General features: G+C 38.9%; 1 non-coding gene across 1 annotated transcript; it reads left to right on the top strand.

Annotated features, from left to right (window-relative positions):
• Positions 1-11,558: 11,558 nt before the first annotated feature.
• LOC148208514 (small nucleolar RNA R71) lies at positions 11,559-11,665 on the top strand. The gene has a single exon (XR_015788587.1). It is a non-coding gene; the product is annotated as a small nucleolar RNA R71 (small nucleolar RNA).
• The last annotated feature ends 2,121 nt before the right edge of the window (positions 11,666-13,786 follow it).

The raw sequence follows: 13,786 nt of genomic DNA, 5'->3' as shown, positions 1-13,786 counted from the left end.
TTTAAAAAAATAACAAATACAAAATCAAGATGCATCACAACGAATAATACCAAGCTCAAGCCTAATTTTGCAAAAACATTCTTCATTTAAAGGCTTGGTAAAAATATCCGCTAATTGATTATTTGAGCTTACAAATTCAAGAGTAATATGACCATTTTGCACATGCTCTCTTATAAAGTGATGCCTAATATCAATATGCTTAGTCCTAGAATGATGTATAAGATTTTTAGTCAAATTTATGGCACTTGTATTATCACAAAATATAGGCACATTTTCAAACTTTAATCCAAAATCACAAAGAGTTTGTTTCATCCAAAGAATTTGAGCACAACAACTAACAACCGCAATATATTCCGCTTTGGTAGTGGATAAAGCAACCGAATTTTGCTTTTTACTAAACCAAGAAACTAAGGAACTACCAAAAAATTGGCAAGTCCCACTAGTACTCTTTCAGTCAAGTAAACTACCCGCAAAATCCACATCGGAATATCCTACCAAATTAAATTCAACATTCTAGGATACCACAAGCCTAAATCAATAATTCCAAGCAAATATTTAAGAATTCTTTTAACGGCATGCACATGAGATTCTTCAAGATAAGATTGAAATCTAGCACAAACACATACACTAAACATAATATCGGGTCTATTAGCGGTTAAATAAAGTAAAGAGCCAATCATACCTCGATAAGTCTTTACATCCACACATTTACCTTTCTCATCCTTGTCAAGCTTAGTGGATGTGCTCATAGGAGTTTTGGCAATTTTACCTTCATTGAATTTGAACCTTTTGAGCAAATCTCTTGTGTATTTCTCTTGACTTATGAAGATACAATCCTTGAGCTGTTTGATTTGGAGTCTAAGGAAGAAGCTAAGTTCTCCCATCATACTCATTTCAAACTCATTATGCATGCATTTAAAAAATTCTTCACACATAGAAGGATTAGTAGAACAAAAAAAATATCATCCACATATATTTGCACTAGAAGCATATCATTTTCTTTAGACTTAATAAAGAGAGTAGTATCCATTTTACCCATTTTAAAACCATTCTCAATAAGAAAAATACTAAGTCTATCATACCAAGCTCTTGCAGCTTGTTTTAAACCATAAAGAGCCTTTTTCAACTTAAAAACATGATTTGGAAAATCAAAACTTTCAAATCCCGGAGGTTGTTCCACATCCATTTGGTACAAAATAAAATTCTTATAAGAAGCAAAAGCAAGTAACATTCTAATGGCTTCTAATCTAGCAACAGGTGCAAAGGTTTCCTCATAATCTATTTCCTTCTTCTTGACAATAACCTTGAGCTACAAGTCTAGCTTTATTTCTAATGATATTTCCATTTTCATCCATTTTATTTCTAAAGACCCATTTAATCCCAATTATAGAAGCATTAGAAGGCCTAGGGACTAATTCCCAAACTTTGTTTCTTTCAAATTGATTTAATTCTTCTTGCATAGCTAAAATCCAAAATTCATCACTTCGGCATCTTTAAAATTTTTTTGTTCGATTTGAGAAACAAAAGCAATATTATTAAACATATTAAGAGAGGAACGATTTTTCACACCTTGCTCGGGATCACCAAGGATTAAATCCTTAGCATGAGATGGAGCATACTTCCACTCCTTAGGCATGGATGAAGAACTGTCCACCTTATTTTCGTTTATGCTCACCTCTTACTTACTTGAAGTAATCTCTTTACTTTTGTCACTAACAAGTAAATCTCCAAAATTTGTTTCTAAAGAATCACTAGAAACAACATTACAAGATTCATCAAATGCCACATGCATAGATTCCTCAACTACCAAAGTTCTTTTATTGAAAACTCTATAAGCTTTACTAGTAGAGGAACAACCAAGGAAAATACCAACATCCGTCTTAGAATCAAATTTTCCAAGATTTTCTTTGTTATTCAAAATAAAACATTTGCAACAAAAAACTTTGAAGTACCCAATATTTGGAATTTTGTTATGCCAAAGTTCATAAGGAGTTTTATCTAAAGAAGGTCTAATTAAAACTCTATTTAAAACATAACAAGCGGTATTAATGGCCTCCGCCCAAAAATAAGAAGATAAAGCAACAAAGAAACACTAAGAATGATCAAGAGAAGGAAGCAGGGCTTGATGAATTTGGTGGAGAAGCTGCTGGAATTTATAGCTATGCAGAATTGGTTAGGTAGGTCCTAAAACGTTGGTGGATCACCCATTTCCAACTCCTTTGACTGACTAAATCGTGCTCAAACTGATAGTGGAACACTTCTTCTACACGTATGCATCGGTTGGAACCACCAAAACGCATTGGAAGACGTGTTTCATTAAGGGCAAAGTTGGAAGAAAAACAGTTTTCTGCAGCCTTCCCAGGCGCCTGGCGCCTCCCATGATGTTTTTCCGTCTTTTTGCTTCTTTTGATTAATTTGCACTCCCAAATGGTCCTAAAATGTCATAAATACAATATAAGCCAACCACAAATCATCATATATGAATTTTGCATGAATTGGAACTCAAACGACCGAGAAAAAGTCCGAAACAAAGTTAAAACATAGTAAAAACAGCATCTAAAACCTTCTTTTTACGCATGTAAACAAGCGTAATCACACCCCCAAACTTAACTTTTTGCTTGTCCTCAAGCAAAACTTAGCAACTTTAATCAGCTTTCTAACACATGGACAAGGTAAAACAAAAGCAACCGAGATGTTCAATCATAAATTGTCTTAGGGAAAAGATGCCAAAGCCTACCATTCTATTGCCTTTGTAAGCTTAGTCACTATAAACCAAGTTTGAAATGATAAAAACTTTCTCTTTCAAAATCCTTTTTCCTTTCAAAAACAGAAAACGTTTTCAAATACCCCTAAGGAATCTGCACACTCCCTTTTTACCTTGAAACTTTTACATCTGAAAGACCGGCTACTAGCCCCTGAGGTTTCCACACACTAACATCGGTTTCAACCACAGCTACTCGTAGAAAGACTTTGAAACTAACAGCTAGGTCATAAGACGACGACAATGAGAAACACGAAGTCACTTATCACCATCCTTACTGCTATTTTCAAAGTCAACACCCAACCTAAAACTAAATGGGTGTCTACAGTAGGACTCGGAAATCATAAATACATTTTCTTTAACTCTCATTGTTTTTACCACTCTTTTCTTTCTAACACAAGTATTTTCCCCAATTTTCTCTCAACAAGACTCTTTTTACTCTTTTGCACTTTTGTCTCTTTTTTTTTTCTTTTTTTTTTCTTGTTTAAGCTAAGTGCTTTTCAACACTTTCTTTCTTTCCAACTGACTCTTTTTCAAAAGAAAATAGCATGATTTTTCAAATATAACAACACTTTATCTTTCTGAAACAATGACTGACACAACGACTATCCCCCCCAAACTTAAGAGAGACAGTGTCCTCACTGGGAAAAGACTTTTGCATCTGATGAAAAAGGCTTAACAGTAAAAAGGACATGGACTTCCTATATAGGGGCAAAGAAAAAGTTTAAAGTCTGTAAAGATCAAAAAGACATAAAAGAAAATGAGTTTATCACATAAACGAAGGAAATAGCTCAAAGCTTAGTCAGGCATAGAACAGAAAACTCAACAATCTCTTAGAATCATCATTGACATGAAATCACATGCACAGCACAGATGCTTCAAAGTAGGCACGTGAAAAGCTAAACTAAGGTTAAGTGAAGGCATACTTTAAATGATCAGAAGATAAACGATACTAATTTAGACATGCTTCAACTGAGCTCAAAACATAATCAATACAAAAAACATGCGTAGTAAGGCTAGAATATGCAAACGACGTCATTAACCAAAAGAATAAAACACAAAAAATAGCAAAGAAGGAACCTCCCCTTCATGAAGTTGGAGATTGTGGACTAGGATCAGTGTCGGTACTGGAAGATGGATGACCAAGGATAGTAGCTAGCGCTAGAGGCCATGAAGGTAAAACCGCAAAATCCAATGAAGCCCTCAAGTTGTAGATATGTTGCACGACTTCTCGAACCTGATCTCGCAGCTGTTGGTTCTCCTCTCGGAGACGACGGATCTCCGATGTATGAGACGTTCCAGTACCTTCCCTTATTTGTAGCGCATGGGCGATAATTCTCCGAATATTCTTCTCTTCCACAACTGGGGCATCTCTCTTTATTTGATCCGCAGGGAGCTGCACACCTTGTCGCAAGCATAAAGAAGTGACCAAACGTGGGTGATAAAGCTTACCACGTGTCCAGTGGGCACACTCATGGATACTGGTATTGATCAATTCTCCATAATTCACATCTATGCCCTTTAGCATGGCATAAACCAGCAGGGCCCTATCCTGAGTGACATGCTCATCATGCTCCGTTGGCATAATTCTGTTTTTGACTATATATAACCATCCTGCAGTAGCTAGTGAAACATCCTCGATTTTTAGTCGTACCTTGCCATGAGTAGTCAAATCCCAAGTGGCATAGGGCTTCCCAACACATTCTAGAGCCCCACCGAGCTGTTCTAGAGTCGGAGTCACTAATATCTTATTTCCCACAGCATCTCTGATGTTCTTAATGTTGAAGGTGTAGTTGATCTGAGTGGCATCAAACCTTATTTCCTTCCCACGCACTATGGCGATATGTGACTGGGGATGGACAACAGCGTAGAACTCTCTGACTAACTCCAAAGCCTCACATTGTATTGGTTGAATGAGTGGTCTCCATTCTTTATCTCTAGCGGTCTCCCTCCAATCGTCGGGCACATCTCCTAGATTGAGGTCGAATCCCAATTCGGTCATAATCTTACGGGATTTCATTAATGAAGTGCGAGTGGCTAAATTCGCCGCGTTCCATTGCGTCTCGACCTCCTCCCCCTCGGACAAGTCTAGTTCGATTGTATCAACTGGCCCAAGTGCCACTACCTTCTTCTTAGCTTCAGCTGCTTTAGCTTTCGCAGCTCTCGTTTTAGGTTCATGCATGGGCACTGTTGGCTTCTTAGCCTAAACTGCACGACGTTTTGAACTCTTTTTCTCCCGCCTCTTGTATTGGAACATTTCCCTTATCGTCTGCGTGTCCTCAGGATCTTCTTCTCTGATAGGTTCTTGAGTACTATTCTCCCCAACCTTGGATCTACCTGTATCACACTCAAGCGAGTTAACTGCATTAGAAGGAATAGCGTGAGCATCCCTTACCCCTGGTAGAGTGGCCATCGGTGTGACATACTCATCCGTTGCCAACGGAGTAGATCCAGTTGCCCTAGTAGGCAACTCTTGGTGACTACAAAATGCTCCTTCTGTAGGTGTATCTAATGGGGAAGGTTCCTGAGTATCTGTTCTCACCACTTCGTTCTCGGTATCCTCTGGTTACGGCATATTTGAACAATTGCCTCGTGAAACCAGTAGAAAATCATGATTACCATCTCCCGGTGTAATAATCAATGGAGATGAATAAAACTGCTCCTCATCCCTGTTCTCCATAGATGAATCCTTAGGCGTCAGACGCCTACTACTCCCATCTTCCACAATTTCTGGGTCCGTCATCAGCTCATTGCCCTTCCTCTTTTGCCCTATCGAGACCCCAGGCTCTAGCCTCTTGCTGTGGCTCTTCTCTTGCTCTCCTCCATGCTCAACTCCTGTATCCATTGGCATATTGGTTGGGATTGGCATCCTAGGAGGCTCTAAGGGTTTTAGGTGTCCCATGTTGAAGGTACTCAATATGTTAGGGTTCAATTGGGGTACTTGAGGTCCTCTTTCTAGGAATAGAAGTTGAGGTGGTGGGGGAACCCTAGGTGAAATCATCCTATAATTTTGTGGAGGTACCCAATGACCCATTCCATAATAAGGTGGAAGGCTAGGAAATAGAGTAGATGGATTGGGCATTCCATAAGAATGAACACTAGCTGGAATTTGCATTTGGGACAAGGGAAAATGATAGGAAGGAACCGGGTTAAACGTAAACGGTTGGTACATACCCGGATTGATCATTGGAGGAAGTTGTTGAGGATTTTCAGCCCTAAACTCACTGTTTTGAGGTATATTAAGGGTGGGTAGCTGCTGAAAATTTACATAACCATGTGGTCCCATCATAGGAGGTTGTGTAGGAGCTTGGGAAGGAGAAGTAGGGAGTGAAGTGTGTTGAGAAGAAGAAGCCATAGAACTAAACAAAGGCTGGAATTTCTGCTTCTTCTTGGTTGTGGCCGAAAATCGAAAACAATGGTGGAGAAGGGAGTGGGTTTTTTGAAAACAAAGGGGAGGAAGAGAGTTGTGTGGGTTTTGGTGGAGGTGCAAGGCTTAGGCAATGGGTCTATTTAAAGCTTTCCCCAAACTAAATCCTAAATGGAAAGGGATTGAAATTTAAGTTCAACTAGGTTTCCTAAACCTAAAAGGAAAAAATAAGTTTGAATTCCAAATAGGATTAGGGAAACAAGAATTGAAGTATTTTTGAGTTTAAAGAGAGATTTGAAACTTAAATCACAAAGGATTAATGTTTGACCCAAAATAAAACCCATAAAAGTCGAAAAATGAAACCCAAAACACGAAGGAAGAAGAGAAGAAAAAAAAACAAAATCAAAACGCTGGGAAAACAGGGCAGGCGCTTGGCGCCTGCGTGATTTATTTTAGCAAAGGGCAGGCGCCAGCGCCTGCATAATTCTTTTTTTTTCTTTGTTTCTCTTTTTTTTTCAACGTTTTCAAAAACATTCTCTTAATAAGCAAAACTTTTTATGATTAAACAAAAAAAAATGTAAGATACAAAGACTTCCTTCCTTTACTTTTGTTCTTTCAAAACGGATAAGGAAAAACATTTTTCGCCAAAAATTTATTGTCTTGAAAGTTGAATAGATGTTTTTCCTCTATCCACTGGTTCTCCAAAATATGGCTTAAGTCTCTGCCCATTTACTTTAAAAACACTTCCCTTAGAATCAACTAGATCCACTGCCCCATATGGGTAAACTTTAAAAATTTTAAAGGGACCAGACCATCTAGACTTAAGTTTCCCATGAAAAAGTTTCAACCTAGAATTGAATAACAGAACCAGATCACCTTCTTGAAGATTGTTCGGCCGAAGACGCCTATCATGCCACTGTTTAGTTTTTTCCTTAAACAGCTTAGCATTCTCATAAGAAAATTGTCTGTGTTCTTCTAATTCCAACAATTGTAACGTCCTCGCTTTACCTGCAGCCGACAAATCAAAATTTAATTTCTTAGTAGCCCAAAATGCTTTATATTCTAGCTCAAGAGGCAAATGACATGCTTTTCCAAAGACTAGCCTATAGGGGGACATGCCGAGGGGAGTCTTAAATGCTGTCCTATATGCCCAAAGTGAATCATCAAGCTTCAAAGACCAATCCCTACGGTTAAGATTTACAGTTTTTTCTAAAATGTTTTTTATCTGCCTATTAGATATTTCGGCTAACCCATTCGACTGAGGATGATATGCTGTTGCAACCCTATGACGCACATTGTATTTAGCCAGCAGCTTTTGCATAGACCTATTCACAAAATGAGCCCCCCCATCGCTTATCAGACAACGCGGGGTTCCATAACGCGTAAAAATGTGCTTTTGCAGAAAACGAATGACAACTTTAGAATCATTGGTAGCAGTTGCAATGGCTTTTATCCATTTCGAAACATAATCTATTGCTAACAATATATAAAGCTTACCATTAGAAGATGGAAATGGACCCATAAAATCTATACCCCACACATCAAATATGTCAATCTCCAGGATCGGAGTTTGAGGCATTTCGTGGCGTTTAGATATATTACCTGTCCGTTGACATTTATCACAAACCTGGGCAAACTTATGTGCATCTTTGAACAGAGTGGGCCAAAAGAACCCACTTTGCAAAACTTTGGCTGCGGTTTTGTGTCCTGCAAAATGTCCTCCATATGGAGACATATGACAAGCGTCTAATATCGCCTCGTGCTCTTCTTCTGCTACACACCTGCGTAAGATATTGTCAGGTCCTAACTTATATAAAAAAGGTTCATCCCAACGATAAAATCGAACTTCATTTAGAAATTTCTTTACCTGTTGCTTGTTAAACTCATAAGGAACTATTCGACTTACCAAATGATTTGCTATATCGGCATACCACGGAACTGAATCAACTCGCAAGAGTTGCTCGTCAATAAACTGTTCACGTATAACAGTTCCATCATCACAGAGCGGGGATTCCAATCTAGACAGGTGATCAGCAACTTGGTTTTCAGTACCCTTTCTGTCCCTAACTTCAATATCAAACTCTTGAAGTAACAAAATCCACCGTATCAAACGTGGTTTCGCATCTTTTTTAGCAAATAAATATTTTAAAGCATAATGGTCAGTAAAAACAATGACTTTTGTGCCTATCAAGTAAGACCTAAACTTATCAAAGGCGAACACAACTGCTAACAGTTCCTTTTCAGTAGTAGTGTAGTTGAGTTGTGCACCGGTCAGAGTCTTACTAGCATAATACACAGGATGCAAGATCTTGTTTTTACGTTGTCCTAACATAGCTCCTATTGCATAATCACTAGCATCACACATGAGCTCGAAAGGTAAATCCCAATTAGGTTCGATAATTATAAGGGCTGAACTTAAAGCAACTTTCAGCATTTCAAATGATTTTAAACAGTCATCATAAAAAACAAATGGTCTATCATGTTCTAACAATTGACACAAGGGTTTAGAAATTTTAGCAAAGTCTTTTATAAAGCGGCGGTAAAATCCCCCATGCCCTAAAAAACTTCTAATCCCTTTAACATTCGTGGGAGGAGGTAGCTTTGAAATGATGTCTATCTTAGCGTGGTCTATCTCTATTCCTTGCTTGGAAATTTTGTGACCCAAAACAATACCCTCTTGTACCATGAAATGACACTTCTCCCAATTTAGGACTAGGTTTGTTTGTTCACATCTCTCCAATACTCTCTCCAAATTAACTAAACATGCGTCAAAAGAATTTCCAAAAACAGAAAAGTCATCCATAAAAACTTCTAGAATATTTTCTACCATGTCAAAGAAGATGGCCATCATACACCTCTGAAAAGTCGTGGGTGCATTGCATAATCCAAAGGGCATTCGCCTGAAAGCGAACGTACCATACAGACATGTAAATGTTGTCTTTTCCTGGTCTTCTGGAGCAATAGTAATTTGATTATAACCCGAATATCCATCTAAGAAACAATAGAAATCCTTACCTGCCAGACAGTCGAGCATCTGGTCAATAAACGGTAGAGGAAAATGGTCTTTCTTCGTTACCTTGTTGAGTTTGCGATAGTCAATGCAAAATCTCCACCCACTCACAGTTCGGGTTGAGATGAGCTCATTCTCCTCGTTGGCCACCACGGTTATACCCCCTTTCTTTGGTACACACTGTACTGGGCTTACCCAGCTGCTGTCGGATATTGGGTATATAACACCGGCGTCAAGCCATTTAAGAATTTCTTTCCTTACAACCTCTTTCATCTTCGGGTTCAACCGCCTTTGACTCTCAATAGAGTTCTTAGCATCTTCTTCCAATAAGATTTTGTGCATGCAAAAGGCTGAGCTTATCTCTCGGATATCTGCTATCGTCCATCCAATGGCCTTTTTGTGCTTCTCCAAAATCTGCAATAAAGAATATTCATTTATAGGTGATAAATTGGAAGCTATAATAACTGGTAAAGTGTCGTTATCCCCTAGATACGCATATTTCAAATGCGACGGCAATGACTTCTGCTCCAAAGTGGGTGGTTCCACTATGGACGGAAGTAACGACTTGCATTCTTCTTTTTGTATTTTTTCAACAGGATTAGTCACATCTTCCGGTCCTTCTGCTATCTTATCAAGCTCTTCTTCAATCTCTGTAACTAACAAGTCATAAAACTCATCAAACATAACAGGATTCAAGTTAGTTATAGCAGAGCACTCTTCAAAGTCTCCTGGTAATTTCATGGCGTCTAGAACGTTAAATTTAACTTCTTCATTATTTACCCTCATTGTAATTTCTCCCTTCCTCACATTAAAAACTGTATCCCCAGTGGCTAGAAATGGTCTTTCCAAAATAATGGGAACGTCTAAGTCCGCCTCGCAATCTAGAATGATAAAGTCCGCAGGGAAAATGAATTTGTCCACCTGGACTAAAACATCTTCTATCTTTCCCTCAGGTCTTATGATAGATCTATCTGCTAGTTGGAGGGTAACCGTAGTAGGTCTAGCTTCTCCCATGCCTAAAGATTTGAAAACTGATAATGGCATAACATTAATGCTAGCGCCTAGATCACATAATGCCCTACCTAAGTTTTTCCCTCCTATGGAACATGGAATGGTAAAACTGCCAGGATCGTTACATTTCATGGGTAGCGGGCTGCCTACAGCTTCACTACTACATTTTGTCATGGCTACCAGTTCATGCTCTCCTATCTTTTTCTTCCTAGAAACTATATCTTTCAAAAACTTAGCATAATTTGGCATCTGTTCTGAGCATCTACTAATGGTATATTTATATGCAACTGTTTTAAAATATCTAAAAATTTTCTAAATTGGGAATCATTATTTTTCTTAACTAATCTTTGTGGAAACGGGGGAGTAGGGGTAAAAGAAGGTTGTACCTGTGGAGGAACACTCGGGGTGTCCTCATTACCTTTTCTAATATTTTCTTTTTCTGGTATTGTTGGATTCTCTGATATCTTTACAGTTGGTTCAGTGGACGGTATCTGTACATCTGCTGTTGGTATTGTTGGTCCATCATATGCCAGTCCACTCCTAAGGGTGACAGCCTTGCACTGTTCTTTTCCTTCTCGTTTTGGTAATTCAGTATGGCCTGGAAAAGGACCTTGTGGTCTATTCTTCAATTCATTGGCGAGCTGTCCCAATTGGGTCTCGAAATTTCTCATTGATGCCGCTTGGGATTGTATCACTGCGTCGGTTCAGGCCATGTACTCCTTCATCATATTCTCAAGATTTCAGTTGTTATTTTGAACTGGTGGAGTCTGTGTTCTCTGATTGTACTGCTGTTGCAGTGGCAGGATGTATTGCTGTGTAGGTGGAACATAGGACTGCTTGTTCTGCTGGCTCTGCCCTTGATTAAAACCGCTCGAACCTCCTTGACCTCCCAATGAGAAATTAGGGTGGTGCCTCCAACCTGGGTTGTAGGTGTTCGAATATGGGTTAAAGTTCCTATTGTTCCCATGTCCTACATAAAAAACGGAAGCAGGGTTATGTGGACAATTATCATAAATATGGTTTTCACTGCAAAATGAACAAATGAGATCGTTGACTTGGCAAACAGGGGCAGGAGTGTAATAATCCGACTGCACAGGTTGTATCGGCGTGGCTAATGGATTTTTTATTCCAACGCCATCTCTTTCAGCCTCTGGTTCATTGTAACCATCTCTTTCTGCATCGAGGTCGCAATGTCCAGAGCCAAAACTCCAGCTGGATCTTGCTTCTTTGGTGCTGCCCTAGATCTTTGCGAACACCACAGTTCGTTGTGTGAATCTAAGTCATTTAGGATGTCGGCTATCTCGTTGAATTTCTTCTTTGTAAAGGCTCCGTTGGCAGCATTGTTTAGCATCATCTTAGTAGGATGATCTAAACCTCTAAAGAAATGTTCTATCTGGATGCATGCCGGCAAGCCATGGTTCGGACATTTCCTGATTAGTTCTTTAAATCTTTCCCACACCTCGTGAACAGGTTCACGATCATACTGTCTAAAAGAGATGATCTCCTCTCTGATATCAGCGTGGCGAGTGGGTGGGAAGAATTTTGTTAAGAACTTCTCCACTAACGACCCCCATATGGTGATGGATCCCGGTGGAAATGCATTGAGCCATGCTCTAGCTTGGTCCTTCAAAGAAAATGGAAAAAGTGTTAGTCTAAGAGCGTTGTCTGTTATACCAGGTAATCGAAATGCATTTGCAATTTGAATGAATGATTTCAGATGATCATGTGGATCCTCATGTTCCTGCCCTCCAAAATGTCCAATTGTCTGCAACATTTGGAACATCATTGGTTTAAGCTCAAAGTTTGCGTGGGCTGGAATAGGGTTGACTATCCCTGAATCAAAGTTCTGAAAAGCCGTGGCGGCATATTCTCGCATTGTCACGTCTCTGTTGTCCGCCATCTGGATATGGTTGAATTCATTATTTCTTGCGTGATCCCTCATATTACCGTTAACAGCAGGTGGATCAACCGGATCACGAGGTGGAATATCTGCCATTGATGTGCTCGTACTCTCTACCTCACTTTCAGGACTGATTTCACCTTCTCTCTCTTTTTGCTTTTCTAGTCGTTTTCGAAGTCTTTGCTCCTTTCGAGTTTTTTGAAGGGTCCGCTCAATCTCAGGGTCAAGGGGTAGAAGAAAAGATCTTTTGCTCATGCACTTTAACTTACCCTTGTGAGATAAACGACCAAAAATATAGAACAAAAAACGATTGATGGAAATTACACCCAACAACAATTCACAAAAATAAAAACTAAAAGAATTTGAAAATAATTTTAAAACTAAAGTCCCGGGCAACGGCGCCAAAAACTTGACTGGTGGTTATGCTGAACGCACGCACTAAGCGTGGTAACAATTCTATAGATGCAAGCGCACACCTGTCAGAGTAATATAAAATGGATGGAGTATCCAAGTATCGATCCTCAAGGACTTCTAAATAATTTCCAAACTCTAAAGTTTTAATGAATAGTGAACGTTGAAATGAGTGATTCTTGTAAAATGGGAAGTGGTCACAAAAATGGTTTTGGTTTTGGGATTTGGTCTTATAATGGTAAAACCTAGTCCGAATTACTTCAAGTTAGCCAACAAAGAATCAAGGATATGCTAAGAACGATATGCATTTTACTTTAGGAACCAACGACTACGCTTTTCACTTGGCTTATGTCTAAGCAAGTTCAAAGTCCTAAGACATTCCCTAATATGTCTATTATGAGAGATATCTTAGTTTTAGGATAGAAATAGTCGCAACCTCGGGTTAAGGTCCTATGTCTAGGCTACTTAACCGGAACCCTTATGTCTAAGGCGCTCCTCTCCTCGGTTTAACCACTCAACAATGCAAATAAGCAACCTTTTCAGCATTGACTTGTTAAGACTTACAGTGGCCTTCTCTAAATTCTAACTTTTTGGGAAAACATGTTGAGCAATGAATGGAAAGCAAAAACACTACTTCTTAGCAACCCTTTTTAGAAATAAAAGGCTAACTATCCATAACCGGGCTAGAGACGGGAATTTAGAAAGACATATTGAAGAAAATACAACAAGTAAAATGGTTGAAATTGAAATGCATGTGTGAAAAACAAAAGTTAACTAACGGAGAGTTTTGCTCGGGATTGAGAGCTTCGCCCTTCTCTTTCAAGCAAGGGGGAGTGTCACGTGCTCTTTCCTCCAAAAACACAACTCTCTTAACTAAAAATAAAGTAAAGGCAAAGGGAAGATAAGCAAAGTGCTGGATTTTTATATATTTGAATAAGTAGAAAATAACTAAGTACAAACGGAAACAAAACAAAGCTCAATAAAGGAATGTAAAGTGCTCGGGATTTAAAAACTAAAAGCAACTAATGAAAGCAACTCAAAAGTACTTAGAAAGCAACAAAGAAACACTAAGAATGATCAAGAGAAGGAAGCAAGGCTTGATGAATTTGGTGGAGAAGCTGCTGGAATTTATAGCTGTGCAGAATTGGTTAGGTAGGTCCTAAAACGCTGGTGGATCACCCATTTCCAACTCCTTTGACTGACTAAATCGTGCTCAAACTGATAGTGGAACACTTCTTCTACACGTATGCATCAGTTGGAACCACCAAAACGCATTGGAAGACGCGTTTCATTAAGGGCAAAGTTGGAAGAAAAACAGTTTTCTGC

Source organism: Momordica charantia, assembly GCF_013281855.1.
Source record: "Momordica charantia cultivar OHB3-1 chromosome 10 unlocalized genomic scaffold, Mcharantia_2.0 BLBB01000010.1, whole genome shotgun sequence".
Taxonomy (NCBI): domain Eukaryota; kingdom Viridiplantae; phylum Streptophyta; class Magnoliopsida; order Cucurbitales; family Cucurbitaceae; genus Momordica; species Momordica charantia.
The sequence above is the reverse complement of the archived record's forward strand: the minus strand, read 5'-3'. Positions and strand labels throughout refer to the sequence as shown.